The sequence below is a fragment of the Parus major genome, chromosome 5, assembly GCF_001522545.3.
Source record: "Parus major isolate Abel chromosome 5, Parus_major1.1, whole genome shotgun sequence".
Classification (NCBI taxonomy): domain Eukaryota; kingdom Metazoa; phylum Chordata; class Aves; order Passeriformes; family Paridae; genus Parus; species Parus major.
In genome coordinates this window covers 18,845,310-18,861,411 of record NC_031774.1, presented here as the reverse complement: position 1 = coordinate 18,861,411, position 16,102 = coordinate 18,845,310, and the positions used below count along the sequence as shown (strand labels likewise).

General features: G+C 38.3%; 1 protein-coding gene across 1 annotated transcript in view; it reads right to left on the bottom strand.

The window, feature by feature from the left end:
* The window catches only part of LDLRAD3 (low density lipoprotein receptor class A domain containing 3), a 73,332-nt gene that overhangs the window by 13,072 nt on the left and 44,158 nt on the right, over nt 1-16,102 (bottom strand). The gene's annotated exons all lie outside the window — the stretch shown is intronic.

Sequence of the window (16,102 nt, the reverse complement as noted above, 5' to 3'; positions counted from 1 at the left end):
CTGTTAGTCTCCTCTTTCTCCTTTGTAAATGGAGGGTCACCATCAAGAAGACTACCCCAAAATTAGTTACTGTAGAGTTCTTTTAACATTTTATGACACCAAGATGCCACTCAGGAAGAGTCTGGGGCACTGAAAGCTTTAGGGGCTTGTGCTACTATTGGCCCCTCCCAAGCACTAAACTGAACCTGTTCTACAGAAGGAAAATCTCTAACTGCACCCACCAGAAGGCTCTTTAGTAGACCAAGTTTGTAAAATAAATCAAGAATCTGCTTCAAAGAAAGAAAAACAGTATTCTCTTCATAGCATAAGCATGCTCTGGTGCTCTTGCCAAGACACAGGACAACTACACACCTCCCAGGCTCTAGTACCAGCTCAAGGAAGGTACCTCAATTGGAGGTAATAACCACTGATCCTAAAACATAGCCTATTCTTTCCTCCAATCTCCCAAGAGATATTCCAGTCTCACCTTATTCCAGTCACACTCTTCCCCAACTGCATAGAAAGTCCAGGTTTGGGGTCTTTGGTTGCTGTGTAATCTCTTGCATACCATTAACAAGTAGTATAGGATAATCTTGAAAGTTAAAACAATATAATGTTTTAATGGAGAAGTTAACAGAACTGTGAAAATCAACCAGCAAGACCCAAGTGTACTCAGTCTCCAATATTTAAGGAGTAATGGACATCCACCAAAATACAAGAAGCTCCACTTCATCATGAGAAAGAATTCCTTTACACTGATGGTGGCAGAGAACTGGAACAGCCTGTCCAAGAAATCATGGTATCTGCCTCTCTGGAGTCATTCAGGAAGTCCCTTCCCCTAGTGATTCTTTGATTCTGTAATATCAGCTTCATCTTCACTTCTTTAACTACAACATACTATTTTCTACCAAATAACCTTGGCAACACTGGCAAATTTATGTGCAAGTGAACCGTCCTGTCTTCTGCAAAGGTTAATTGGAGCTCTGAGCCAGGTAAGAGCCTGGACACTGTATCAGCTCCCTGCCAGTGCAAAGGCATGCCCTACCTTGATCAATTTTGAAAGGTCTTCAGTACAGTTCCAAGTCAAAAGCATGAAGGAAAACAAGTTTGGCAAAGACCATGGGTGACTTTGCCTTTCCTATTCCCTAACTACTTAGAATCCAAGTTCCCATGACATACTCCACTAATATTCCTTGGAATCATGTGAATATCTAGGAGGCAGAAAAACCCAATAAACAAAAACAAAAAGTAAACTAAAATGAAAATTTGTGGCTGAAATACTTATGTTTTTATAATCTATCAACTCTGAAACTAAATTACACCCATTGCAAAACTTACCAATTTATCTTGAGTGATCTACGTGCCTGAAAAAAATGTGTGTTATTTCAACAGAACGTCTGGAGAAAGCTGAATGTGGGATGCTGTGCAGGACAGCTGAATTGCATTTTTATAGTGCTTATTCTGGAGGCTGGCAAGAAGAGACACAGTGCTCAGCTAGAATGTGCACATTAACTTTTTCCTGGGTGCTGATTAGTGCTATGAACAGCTGGAGCATAAGAAGGATAATAAGGTTTGAAGAAATACAGTGCAGGATTTATGGAGCCTGCAGTCAGGTATACATGGCAAAAAATACTGCTTAAATGTGATTTAAATCTATTGTAGAGTAAGTTTATAATCAGTTTATAAATTTAGTCTAATCATTCAAGAACTGTATTTTAATGACTCTGATTTTTGAAAGTGTTAGTACAACATCCATGTCTTGTTTTACATATTAATATTGTCAATCCTATTTTACTAGAATTGTGAAGAAGTGATGTTGCCAGATACACAGTATGCATAGCTTCACTTGTTCAAGATGAGCAGGTTGTAAAAAAAGTTTAGCAGGGAGTGAAAAAAGAAACAAATCCAGAGACAGACAATATCCTCCAGGTCACCTAATCCCCTTCTTAGGGTCACCTTTCACATCACCCATTCATTCATACCTGCTCAATGCCCCTTCAGTGACTGCCACAGAAGAAACCAGCAGCAAATCCACTCCAGCAAGAGCCTGCTACTACCCTCTAGCTCTAGGAATCAAAGGGAGACAGGAGAGGAAAGCAAGACTACAACAGCTGAGTGATGTGGGTAGACACTCAGTCCAAACCAAGATGAAGCTCAGTGCTTGGTTCCAACAGACAATGCACCTGTGTCAGGTTACATTATGAGATGTTTTGCCCCTTAAAAGTTATCCTGACTTTGCATTGCAATTGTTTGACATACAAACTAAAGTTTCCTTTCAGTCACAAGCTTTGTAGACTCAAGAAACTCTTGTCAAACAGTGGCCTCAGTAGCTTCACGGTGTTCAGGTTTCACCTTCAAGAAGGTCGTAACAAACACTGTACCTGGCTGCAAATCAAATTCTAAATATTTCCTTAAATATTATATGTACATACATACAACAGAAAAAAAGAAGAGCAAAATACAACAGCAGAGAAGTCAGCAATTAGATGTGAAAGTAGCTATTGCACAGCCCTTTTTCGCCTTCCTGATCACAAGACCCAGACTCTCAAATACCAGAGAAAGGAAGAAAGAACAGAGAAGCAAATGAGGCAAAGAGAAGAAAAAGAAAAAAGCTGCATTTGAAAGCTAGTGTACACAAATGGGACACTAAAAAGCATCTGGAAGGCATTAACACCAGGAAGAAGATAAACATGTGCTTTTCATCCTCTGATAAAAATCTCACTTGATCATAAAAGATGACACTGAAAATAGGGAGTGGGAGGGAAACATTCAAAGGCTGTGGCTGCCAGTGGCTCATTAGAAAATTGAAAGCTTTTCAGGAGGGTCCAAAAGGCTCTGCTCTGAACCTGAAACTATTCAGTAATTACCTGAATGACAGAGAATGCTTATTCAGCTTGCTGTTAGGCAAAATCAGCCCTGCTAGATGAGATAAAATTAAAAATTATTTAAAAATAGCACAAATGGTTAGGATGACATGCAGTCAGGTGTCAGCAGGGAACAGCAAGTTCACCAGCAGTGAAAAACACAACCCCAGCAGAATCCAGCTCTAGCAAGGTGTGTGCTCAAGTATTTATCCAGCTCAGGACATCATAGTTATAAAAAAAAAAAAAAATGCAAAGGGGGAATCAGAGTTTGATGTAGAACAACATGAATTATCAGATGCCCACACAGACACAAACTACCAAGGAGGGATTGTTTAGGCTGAAGAGAACATTGCAGGGAAGCTTTTAATATTTTTCAATGCAGAAGTTTGAAATGAATGAGAATCAAAACCATGCCTGCTCTAACAATGCAAGTGCAGGGCTTTCAAGCACTGCAGGGAAGTGTCCCAAATGACTAATGTGAGAAATCACAACTTTATTACTTATGTCTAATTGATTAGAGCTGTCACCTATGTCAGTGAATAAACAGTAGTAGCACCATGTGCCTCCATGCCTTTAGATTTCCAGTTACACTGACCACTCTCTGATAGTTTTAGCATAGGGACAATCATTCCTGGATGTCCTCAGGAGAGGTTTTTCTGAAGAATATAAAAATTCCTATAAATTAGGTATCTACAATCTATGTTGAATTTGAACCACTTACCCCCAAAGGCAAAGCACCACAGTAACTTACTGCCTACACATGTAGCTCTGTTGTGAGCTGTCACTTGCAAAGTGGCAAGGAGAATGCAGCACAGGAACAGATTCCCTCGAGCTAACAATGGTCTAGGTGTGCTTTGGAAGTACCTTGAGACCTCTGACAGCCCTGAATGTATACAGTGGCCTGTAGTCAGGAATAACAACACTTTCACTGTGCCAATCAAATAGCCCAAAACACCCCATAAACCTAAATTTGGGTTATTTCTCCTGGTGAGCTGACAAACCTGTGTTTGTTTCACCAACCTGTCTTCAGATAAACAAAAAAGATGAAAAATGCCTTCTCACAATGAGGATAGAGATCCTCTTGTAAAGAATTTTATATCACTTGTTACATGATCCCATTCTTCTCCCAAGTTCAGTAGGAGTTCATACTTCATTGACAAACCAATAAATTCTATAAGCCTTAGAAGCCAACCATGCATTGGAAAGGAAGGAGGAGCTCATCTCCTCCTTTAGAGTGGAGAGGACACTTGGACACCTTTTCCCCATGGATGGACTTAGCGTAGCATTTCAGACAGTAAATCAAGATATTATGGTACCTGGGACTTTATCCAGAACCTTTCTTTTGAAATATGCATTATAAAAATTTTGTTCTCACTTCAGCAAGTTTTCATATAAATAAATTAAGCGAAAAATATCTTTAATTACAGAACGAAGAAAATTGCTGCACTTGATGAAAGGTTGTTTATTCAGCACTGAAAAATGCAGCCTAATGAATGTGAGAGTGCCAGATTTTATTCTTGTTGAAGACGTAGTCTTGTTTTTTGTTTCCAGAGAGATTGTGGAAACATTATTTTCCCTTTGACCCTGGCTGACTGACTAAACTAGTCATAGTGAATTGTACAATTCTTGATATGAAAAGCATGTGTACAATGCAAGAAAGAAAAATGTATTTTAGAATTTGTATTAAGAGGCAAGAATCATAATTATTAATCACTATGTCAAGATAATTACTGTATGCAAGGGCAAATGAAGAGATTTTTGGTGGCATACTTATAGTTCTCGTTCTGTGTGAAAAGACTGGAGGCAAATAATAATGATTAGTACAGCTTAGCATAGTTTAAAAGGCACTGAATTAGCTAATGTGTCACATGAGAACGAACCTTTATTGACAGAAGCTTCAGCTAATGCATAGCAGTGGTAAAGAAGGTTAATAGAAAACTGGCTTATCACAAGGAAAGGATATTAACTGTATTATGGCATGATTCTGCAAAACCCCAATGAAACCATGTTTGAACACTGGCAGTCTATTTTGGCCAGCTTACTTGAAGACAGAATTAGGTTGATGGAGAGTACAGCATGAGAAACAAAGATGATGAATGGGGGAAACGGGGCTTAAATATCAAGAGAGAAAAAAGCATGCTTTATTTAGTATTGAGAAAATATTATTAAGAGGAGATATGACTGAAGTGTTTATAATAGCCACGAGCTATAAAAAATAAGCTCAGTGACTAATTCTTAGATGACTGGGCAGATCAGAACTAAAGGCGAACAAGGGTAAAAGGGAAAAGATGCAAAAAAAAATTAATGAAACACTTCTCAGGAAGAAGAGAAAATAGGTAAAATGATGCTTCCTGACTAAATTTAAACAGAAGCTGGGGGACTGGGCTGAGTAAAAGCTTATAGGAACCATAATTTTTAATAGCTGAGATGTTTTCATTTACACACGAGCATCTGCTGTAATTTTAAAAGTCATTCGTAAGAAAGGTTAAGAGTTTATCTAATTTGAAAGAGGATGAAACAAAACCATTTACTACTACTCTTTTATAGTACAGATGCAAATGGCCAACTGTAGTATTTTTTATAGTACTACTCCTTTAAGTATTTAAAGACAAATCACATAAATGTTAAAGTAATCCAACAAGATAGGTAAACCTATTCTTTATCTAAAAAGCAAGACTTAAATTAATAAAACGATTCACTTCAAGTTGCAGAACTAAAGATTGTCAGTCAGAATCAGAAACTGAGAGTTCTCCGCTTCCATCAGCCATACCCTGTTCTCCACACACACACACAGACTTTAATGAATTATTTACTTTTTCTTTACTATCAAAGAGGAGGCAGCTTTATTGCTTTACTCTTCAGGTGCACTTAATTATCCTTGAGCAACCCAGTCCTATCCTCCCCAGCACTTTTAACAAGCTGTCTACATACACTGTTCACACATTGAAGATGGAGGCTGATTTAATATGCTTATGTCTCAGATTAAAAAGTTGTCTAAACACAAATTAAGAAAGAAAATTAAAAGAAAAGAAAGGACCAAATCATATTGGATACTAGTCTCAGTGGAACATACCAAGTATCTAAAAAATACAGAATAAAAATGCAAAACACTCCACAGACACACACCTGGTCTGCATGCCTCCTTGCTCCCTTTACAAATAGCTTTAATTTTTCAGCTACTTTTTTTCCTGTAGATAAGGACCCCATAAACAAAGACCTCTGTATGCTAAAGGCCTGACTGATCCCAACATCACTCTTGCCTTGTGCTTGATGGTTCCACTGCATCATGCTGACCTGTGCAACTTGACATCCTTCTCTTTGAACATTTTAAATACACAAACAATAAATGGTGCAATTTGCTTTCATCGGGCTTCACAAAACTTTCAAGAGCTGTAAAATTGGAACATAATGGTTACCTGTGATTCATAAAGTGATAGATGACCTGAGAGACTTCTACCTAGGAAAAATAAATCCTAAAATGCAATTTTCACACACTGGGGTGTAACTACCCTGCCTTGGGAGTGTCACTGCAGTTTTGAAGGGATTAAACAAAGAGCAGTCTCCATAACTAAGCCAGCTAAAAGTTTAATTAAATACAATTGCTTGCTGTGCTTCCCTTCTCCAAACAGCCTCATACATATTTATCACTGTAATTACAGCAGTAAAAACCTCCACAACTAATTATGCCATGCTTCTCATCTCCTATATGCCTGGAATTTTTTACATAATTACTACTGAAATTAATTGCAAGTTAGTTAATTTTGCACTTTGTCCTTTCAAGCTTAATTGAAAATTAAAATTTTTCAAACCAGTCATTCTTGAAAGCATGGTGCTTTTACCTCAGATGGTGCCATAACCAAAATGTTATTTTAATGGCTTTCAGTAATATAATATAGAGGAGTAGTGTAAATTTTATCATTTAAAGTAAGAGAGTGTTGCTCTAATACATATGTACCATATGCTTGGTAGTGCTACACTTCCCATAGAATATTCAGCCTGCCCAGTGCCACTTGGCCTCTCATGCAGTGCATTACCATGCCATCCCCTGAGACAGAAACTACTATCAGCCATAGTTAGCTCAGATCAAGCTCAAACCTGGAATTTTATTTGACTATGGTTTAAGCATTGTTCCTAATATTTCAAGGGTGACTAATGATTTTGGATGTCCAGTTCTACAATCAATTTTGAAAAAGTAATGAACATTTCCTCCCTTAAGAGGAAGGAGAAGAGGGGGAAAGCCAAAATTTGAGTTGATCTAGAAAAATAATTGCCTGAAAAATTTTGACTTATCCCAGGAAGCACACAGTGTCTTCATTTTCTGGGGTAGTCTCTGTCATGAATTGTGATTTATTGATTTGGGAGTGCTTTTAATGAAGGGCTCTGTACAATACAAAATCTTCCTATCATCTGAAGAAGTATCTAAATCCCATGCTATGACAACAGACAGAAGATGCAGAAGCCCTGGATGGGGATCCCACACAACTGGTACTTCCAAGAGGAACAGTGACACATTTCAGGGGCCCACACACATAGCCCCATGTAACACAATCCACTATTTTTGTTATTTCACTATTATTTTCATTTAAACCTATGTCCTTAGACATGGTGGCTCTATAACCGTGGCAATATTAGGGGGCTTTGCCCACTAAAATAATTATTTTTTTAAACAAAACAAAGTCTACTTCAAATACCTTTTCAATCTTAACTTCAAAGCTTCAATCTTGCTGTGTTTATTTTTTTCCATCTATCAAGAAATCTTGCATATTTCTCATCAGATAGAAGATATTCAAAAGCACAAGAGAACTTCGCTAGGAGAACACTTGTTCCTTATTCCTCCATGGTCTCTATAAGCCAAAGACTCAAGGGGTAGCTTTTCTCTTCTAATATTTTGTTTTCAATTTCTGTAGAATCTTTCAATTCTGTAGAAATAATTCAATTTCTATGGGTTAGCTCAATATCTTGTTGCAACAAAAATCAGGGTGGTTGGGGATCAATTAAACAGGTAATTAATAAGAAGAAGCACTGAAAGCCAAGAGCCCAAGAATGCCAAGAAAGCTCGTTCAGCAAGTGTCGTAAAGACCTATGGCAAGTGATCCCTTACAGCAAAGCAAATGAATGCAGTACTTGTTCTGTCTCAGTAGACTAAGAGCTGCCTGTGAGTAGCTGTGAACCTGTGAGCCACATGTGCATTATTAGCTAGGAGGTTCTGAACAAACTAGACTGGTACAGCATCAGAAAGCAATGATTGCTGTTTTACAGATAATTTGCAATTCAATGAGGAAAAATCCCTACTTCTTTACCATGCATAGTTTAAAAGTGAAGCAAAACATAAATTCACTTGTGAATTTTCGTAGACTGACTATAGTAATATACTTCTACCCACATAAAATTGCAAAGCTCTGTAAACCAATCTCAAATTTTCTTAACCAAAGAAACTGGATTCTGCTAATGGCTAGCAAGTGTTACACAGATGTATACACAAAAATACAATGAATGATCTGCTGTGAAATTAAGGATTTTTTTTGCACTCTTCACCTTTATCTGCTGGAAGTCTTATATGCTCTTATTCAAATCTCAGAAAACACAATTCAAAAGTTTCATGCTAGCTCACATGTTCTAAGGACTTCTTAGTGCATACCTACACACTACACTATTAAGAAGCACTTTTAAAACCTAAAAAGAACAAGGGAAAAAAAGAAGAAAAATCAGATTCTGTCAGCCTTACAAATGTTGACAGTCATTTATTTCAACTACCCCACCACAATACTTCTGCTTTAATTAAACATTAAATCAGTCAAGTAGGCATGCAGATTTAATTACTGCTGTGGTTTAAAATGAGCTTATTTTCCCTTGAAGCCAGTGAAGGTTAGCAGGATGACCTCAGTATAATGGAAAATCTTCAGTCTGGCAGGATGCTGGACACGAATTTGTCCCTTATGGCACAGTTTAAATATCATTCTCAGTAATACAATGCTCACAAAGAAGTACTGGTTTAACAAGTTTAATCCAAACATACCTGAGGTCTATGGCAACTGAATATTTGATGGAAATAAATCAACCTGTTTTAGGGAAACAGCCTATTCAGCATTAACTTTGTCAGCTCAGTAAGAGTGGACCCGATGCAGAAGTCCCCAAACATCTTCACATTTGATTGATACTTTTCTCCTCTGACTCATGGTTGTGACCATTTCACTCAACCACCTCAGTACAGGAATCAGGTCACTTCAAGTGAAATGGTCAGAGCTGTCACAGGGGACAATGGGTGGCACAGGAAAGGGGAAAGAAGAGGAGTCTTTCAGACCACATGGTATCAGTTCAATGCATTTCCCATCAGTCACGAGAGTGAGGACTGTCACCTTGAGCAGAGTCTCCTCATGTCTCCTCATGTTCACACCAGGGGCTTGGAAGAGACCAAGAACACACCCACCACGATGATGGCAAGAAGTTCTGTTCTCTCCTGAGTTATGTCCTACAAGGACTTCTGGGATAGCTGTCAGCAATGTGAAACCCACCCACTGATTTCCAGACCTCTGTGAAGGAAAATCTGGGTATGTCTTCATCCTTTTTCTGCACTAAGATTTTTCACCAAGAATCTCAAAGGCTGTATATGTCAGATGCAGACAGATTCTGGTTCTGGGTAAAACCAAGCAATGAAAGCAATTACTTGCTTAGTGATAGATCTGAGTAGTTGAAAACAGAGCAAAGCTGTTTAGTAGGAAGCAAGTATAGACATTTGTATTTATTAAAAAAAAAACGTAAGCATGCAGTGAAAAGCAACTGGCATCTGAGAAGGTACTTAGTAATACAGTCCTCTTGCTTTTGAAAATTGCAGATGTTCCTGAGTATCTTTGCAACCCTACTCTAATACTCTGTCTAGACAAAAACACCATAGAATGTATAACATATGACACTTTCTACATCCTCTGTGGGGATTAAGCAATAAATCAGGTTTTCAGACTCAAAAAAATTGCATTCTTTTGAAAGTGACTTGCCAAATTTCAGTAAAGGAAAAGTTTTTCTGCCCTCGGGAATAAACCCATGATGCTTTAAGGATGAGTACCAAGAGATCATATCCAGGAAAATAATTGAACCAGTTTTGAAGTAATAGGATCTGTAGAGATCAAGGAGAAAACAATGACATATTCTATGCTGCACACCCTCTTTTTAATGCTGCATCTTACACAAACACTCCAAACTTGACACTCATTGTACAGAACAAATATTATGCATGTTCTTCAATGCATGCTAATTTTGTATCAGAACAGCAGCATTATGACATTTAACACAAAATCAGTATTATTCTATTCTCCTTCTTCACTAGCATCTGATAACAAAGGCAACTGGGGCTGTGTGATTCTTTCATCTCCCTCAAGTTACTTAACCTACCTAACTTTTAGGTTGTGGCCTAACAGTTACAGAGTTCACCCAGGAAACAGGACATGCCAAGTCTCATCTCTTCTGAAAGGACTGCTTACACTTTTCTATACAGTGCAACATACAAATACATGAAACATACTTATGGACAATGGAATAAACAGCTGCCTCCTCCCACGCCTCTTTTGCACCATCCTTCCTCTTTCCCTCCCTTACCGAGGACTCTCCAATTCTATCCTACAAAGCAATAAAATGTAATTTAAAAATAGTGCTTCCACCCATATATCCTGAAGCTGTAGAGTTCAAGGTTCTTTCTTAAGGTGTTTTGCTCATCATCATGTTAGGATGAGGGCAGCAAGGTGTTCCATTCTCCAACCAAGATTTAACTAACCATGATAGAGGATGAAAGGGAAAATCAGATTATCCTGGATATTTCTGAGGTAAGTGAATGCAAATGTTACATTTCTGGTGGAAATTAATCCTGTTTGTGCATGTGAGCCTGCCACCTTGACGGTCTCTGGTAAATGAACTCCAGCTGAGAGCATCTCCCTCAGATACTTGTGTGAAACCAAAGCCAAACTGCTCTGCTCCACCCAAATGGAAACAGATACAGAACACTTCAGCTGCATTAATCCAAGTCCCTTCTCGGACTGCTTGCTATACAGTGGCACAGATGTTTCAAAACCACATCTTTCTCATTCTGTGGTCTCCACCATTACCATCAGCCTATGGGGGATAGATTAGCAACAAACTTTCTATGTCTTTGTGTCATGGGGTAGCTTTACCTTTAAAGCAAAGCTGAGGAAAGAGGGGAAGTTAGAAGTGCTGATGGCTGATGGGAGTTCTTCCTCCTGACCAATTATCAGTCATTTCCAAGAATTGACAGCAGTTTAGGCCATTGAAAAGTGAGATCAACTTGTAAACCCTACCTTAAAGTGTAAAACCAGAGCTCTCTGAGTTCTCTTTGTTTCCTGGCGGTGAAAGGTAGCAGAGGTCCGGCCTCTCGCTCTCTGCCCGGCCATGCGGCCGGGCGGGGGCCAGGCCGGGCCTGCTGCATCTCCCGGCTGGGAGATGGGGCCTGCGGGGGGCTTGTCCCGAGCCCTGTCTGGGCCGGGCCGGTTCCTGGCTTGGCTGCAGGTTTTGCCGTGATGGAATTCACCAGAAACTGCCGAGTGAAGAAGGAGAGGGGCTCTGAGCCTGCAGCAAGCAGAGACGGTGACCACACTTTCCAGAGCAGCCATGAAAAACTCTCCATCACAGACAGCTTCAGTTCCTACACCAGCCAAAGCCACAGAACTACTTACAACAGCCTAGGCAAGATTTTAACTCTTTCATTACCCAGATGAGACTTGCGGATTAACTTTTTTTATCCAGAGAGAGAAAAGGAGAATGATCAACATGAAAAGAGACTTTATAAACTACCAGTGACAAGAAAGAAAAGAAACTTCAAGAAAGGTAGAGAATTAAGAAGATGCTTTAATTTAGCTGAAATGTCTTTCTGTTAAACTATAGAGATGGACAATGAAGTCCTGGAAAAAACTCCTTTAATTCATGATAAGTATGCAGGGAGGAATAAAGTATTCAAAGTGTAAACTTGAGCAATTATAGTATAGTGAAGTGCTGAGAGATTTGAAGCCTTGAAAGGCAATGAGAAAACTGTTGTCTAGTGAAGCTCACAGAAACAGATGAAGAAGACTTTTTTTTTTACCTTTGAATACTCATCCTTAAAAATGCTATCCCTCGACTCATGACCCATACACATCTCAGAGTGATGTGAAAATGGGAGGGGTGGGCTCTGATAACAGCAGCTCTGGGCAGCTGATATCAGGACAATGGAAAACTATAACAAAAATAGTTTTCATGTGAGAAACTCCATAAATTAACAAGAAGAAACTTCTGTTTCTCTACAAAGACAAGTGAAAAGACTGTAGCAAGAATTGAGACTGTTTTAACCACCAAAGTTCCAAAGTTTTTGTCTCTGTTGTCATGTGAACGAAAGAATAGTAAATAGATAAGAGATAAAAAGGTTTTTCTAGAAGTTTATTCTGGTGTTCTTATTCTTGTTGTTTGTCAATAAACTTTCTTTATTCCTTTGAAGTTTTATGCCTGTTTTGCCCTTATTCTAATCCATATCTCACAGCAAGAAATAAGTAATTTTCTTAGTTATTGGTTTTAAACCACGACACTTTGGCATAGTTTCTTTATTTAAACTCTAAATGTAATTATTCATTTGCTTACTAGTTGCTTGTTGTTTCACTGCTAACAGGATATAGAGCATTTCACTTAATGAACTGTACATCCTTATTTAACAATCCTTTATACTGCACTGCTTTTAAATAAGGGACTGAGTGAAAAAATCTACTGCATTACATCATACAAGGCAAACATTTTGTTAAATAAGGAACATTTCCTTTCATCTGAAGTCCACAGACCAACTACATCGGTTCTATTTACTTATACTTGGTGAATGCATGCCACAAAGCACAAGCGTTTGCATGGCAATACATGGTATGTGATAAACATCTTAAATACTTTATGCAAATTCCTTCTTTTCCAGCACAGGAAAGCTCCTATCCATCCTATACCCTGAATTTTTAACACTTCAGGGGGTGACTTTAAATAAACTCTAACTCAGATTGAATTGTATGGAAATAGCCCAAGGTTCTGCCTTTGTCCTGTAACTAATGACACCCTTATAAAACACACAGTACATGCTCTTTACCATTTTTCTTGATACTTTATAGTAAACCAGGTATCCTGGAATTCTCCTTTGACACCTTCACTCTAACAAACTCCTGATCATTAAAATATCACAAAAAGATGTAAGCAAGTGCTTTCATCAGTATAGAAGAATATTCTGAACTAGGCTGAAAAGCAAGAAACAGAAGATACAGACCTCCACTATTCAAGCCAAAACATGTCCATGGATGAAGTCTGCTGCTCATTGCCAAAGGTTTTTGGCAGGAAGAAAACATGCCAGGAAGGAACCTGTTCTCCAGTAATATATGTACACGTATATGAAAAAAGAACACATCTGTTAAGACTGCATTAATGTTCACATTTGATTGCTCTGGACAAATGTTTAACAATTAACCTTCACTGCTGACTAAAAAAAATAACTTTTATTTTTAAATACCCCTTCTAGTTAATACAGATATTTTTTCCCCAAGAAGAAAACCACATTTTTCTGTAGTACCCAGAGTTGTGAGTGCAGGTTTGCTGTTCTGCCTCGTGGTTATACCGTGCATTTAAATCATACACCATTTAAGATAAAATAATATGAAGCTTATGATCCTGTCGGTTTTAAAAGCTAATGATATGTGCTACTTGAAGCAAACTGCAAGCCCAGTGGGAGGCATTATAATTAATACAGTTTGTTCAAAGAAAAACAAATGCAATTCCCCCTCATCTGTCAGCCAGCTGCACTGCAACCTGAATGCAAGGAACACAGAACAATAAAGCAAGTGTGTGAGAAAATCAGACAGAATTAGGGCTCAACAAAGAACAGTAAGAATATAAACCAACTGAAGAGTATCAAGCAGGAAGATCTGAGCTTCTAACATCTATTTAATAAATATAAATTTTCCCCATCTGTTCTGGTTTCAGGTTTATCTTTCCTAGCAGAGATTACAAGGCAATTTTGAAATGCTCTCTCCTAAGGAGTGCTCTTCAGTAGTATTTATAAATTATGAGAACTTGCAAATTCTAGCACAGAGAAAAAGCACAGTAGAAAACAAAGGAAAGAACAAAGAAGTTTGCACAGCAGAACAGGATATGGAATTTATCCCCAGTCCCTTAAATCACAACCAGACCAATCAGTGGCATCCCATTAGCCACTAATCTGATATTGATTTTAATCTCATTTACACCAGATTAATTACTACAATACCAGATGACTTACTACTCATTTAAAATGGAGTACATTATACTCAGGTCAGGTCCTTAACATTTTGACAGTCTTAATATTGATTCCCCCAATGGCATCTAGTCTTGCAGAATTCCTCTCAGTAACACCTACAAAGCCATTATTTAATTATTTTATTTTTTAAATAACACCAACAATATTTCAAGACTGGCTGTCAAGCAGAAATTCGATCAGTACTTGGTAACAGTTTCATGCTCCAGTATTAGCATGGTACTTCCAATGACTTGCTGAGGCTTGAAACGACAGACACATTTCATTTTTCGCACTGACACAAATGTAAATTTTCTAATGTGCCGCTGAAGTAAGACAGCCTTCATCTGAGTGAGAAACCAGTCTTGTGGACTACAGGCTAGCCAACAGCTTCAGGTAGGACATGTGGATGAGAACAGATATCCTTGGTAGAGATCTATTCAGACAGTGGTAGGGACACAGCCTCCTCCCCTCCTGCTGAGCCCAAGCGATCCAAGAGCTGTCAGCTGAATATTTAAGTTGAGGTGTACATAAATCTATGGCTGAGTTTAAATTACCCTGTCAGTAGCAATGTATTGTTGGGCATGTCTTCATACACAGAAATCTGAACAGCTTCATTTTCCTTCGTTGCTGGGCCTCATTTATGGCCAACAGCTGTTTCTATCTTTAAATAATTAATACTTCATTTTGAAAGATAAGGAAAATAGTCAACCAGGTCTTCTCTACACTATTTATAAAATTCTCCTGGCCCGTGAGAGGAGTGACTGCAAGAGGGGTAACACCAAGAGCCCTCCTCTTAGCACATTTCCTCTTTAAGCACAGGGTATGTGTTTCTTTTAATTGCATTAAAAGGAAATGGGTGGGTAATGATATGCACCGTAGATCTACTTAGAAAGAAAATTACTCAAAATTTGGCATTCATGAAGTTTTAAATAAATTAATTTTTTCTTGCACTGTTTTTTCTCCTTCCCTTCCCCCATGCCTCTACAGATGTAGAAAAAAAAATCTAAATTTAATTTATACAAGTCCAAACATTTATTTTGGTACAAAGCTTGCAGTACTATTCTCTTTTTCAGGCAAAACGGCAGTCCTGAGATCACACAACCCAGAGGAACTCAGGATGGCATCCCTCAGCACCCAGCTAGGTAAGTGAAAAGCCACTGTCATCACCACCATCAGATCTCCTCCTCAGAGCTGATTGTTGCATTGCTCTAGTTTTTGCTTAGCTCAGTATTACGGAGCTGTGCACACGATATATACATCATACTTGTTCGGAAGTGTGACCACCACGAAGAAATGCAATAGTAGGTAACTGTTTTATTGCTCATTGACTACTATAAATGTTAATAACTGTTCCAGCCTCTGTTCTTCTCACTGCTTTCACACTCTCTAAGGGAATGATGTTTTTGCCTCACACAACATACTAACCTCATTCACTGGATTTTCAGCTTGACTGGTCTTTTCTTTGAACTGATGATTTAAAGCGGTAGACACTGTATTTCTACCACATTTATTTGTGAACAAATTAATGATATATTTAAAATTTGGGTAGCCTGAGGACTGTTTCACTTAGCTATGCACAGAAACTTAACAGAAGCAGCTGAATGAGCAGCACTGAACACAGAATTCACCTCAATGAACTGCCTAACCTACATAATATTTTATGTGATGTGGGGCTTATATTAATTTTTTTTAGTATGTACAGAATCATCTAAAATTCAGAACTGTCTTCAGAATGATAAGTGGGTTTAAATTTTAATGGCTTAGAAGTATCCTTTCAGACTCAACTTCTAAAGATTCCATAACAAAACTGCCTCCTCACATATCGATTATAAGCAATTAACAAACAAGAGCTGTTCTTTGATGAGTTGAGGGGGCACAGGAGTGTCCCCGTTTTGGATTGTCAATAAATCAAGAAGCAATAAATCTCCTCTCCACAGCACTTGTGTCATCCTCCAAACTCCACAGGGCTTGTATGTTGTAACTTCAG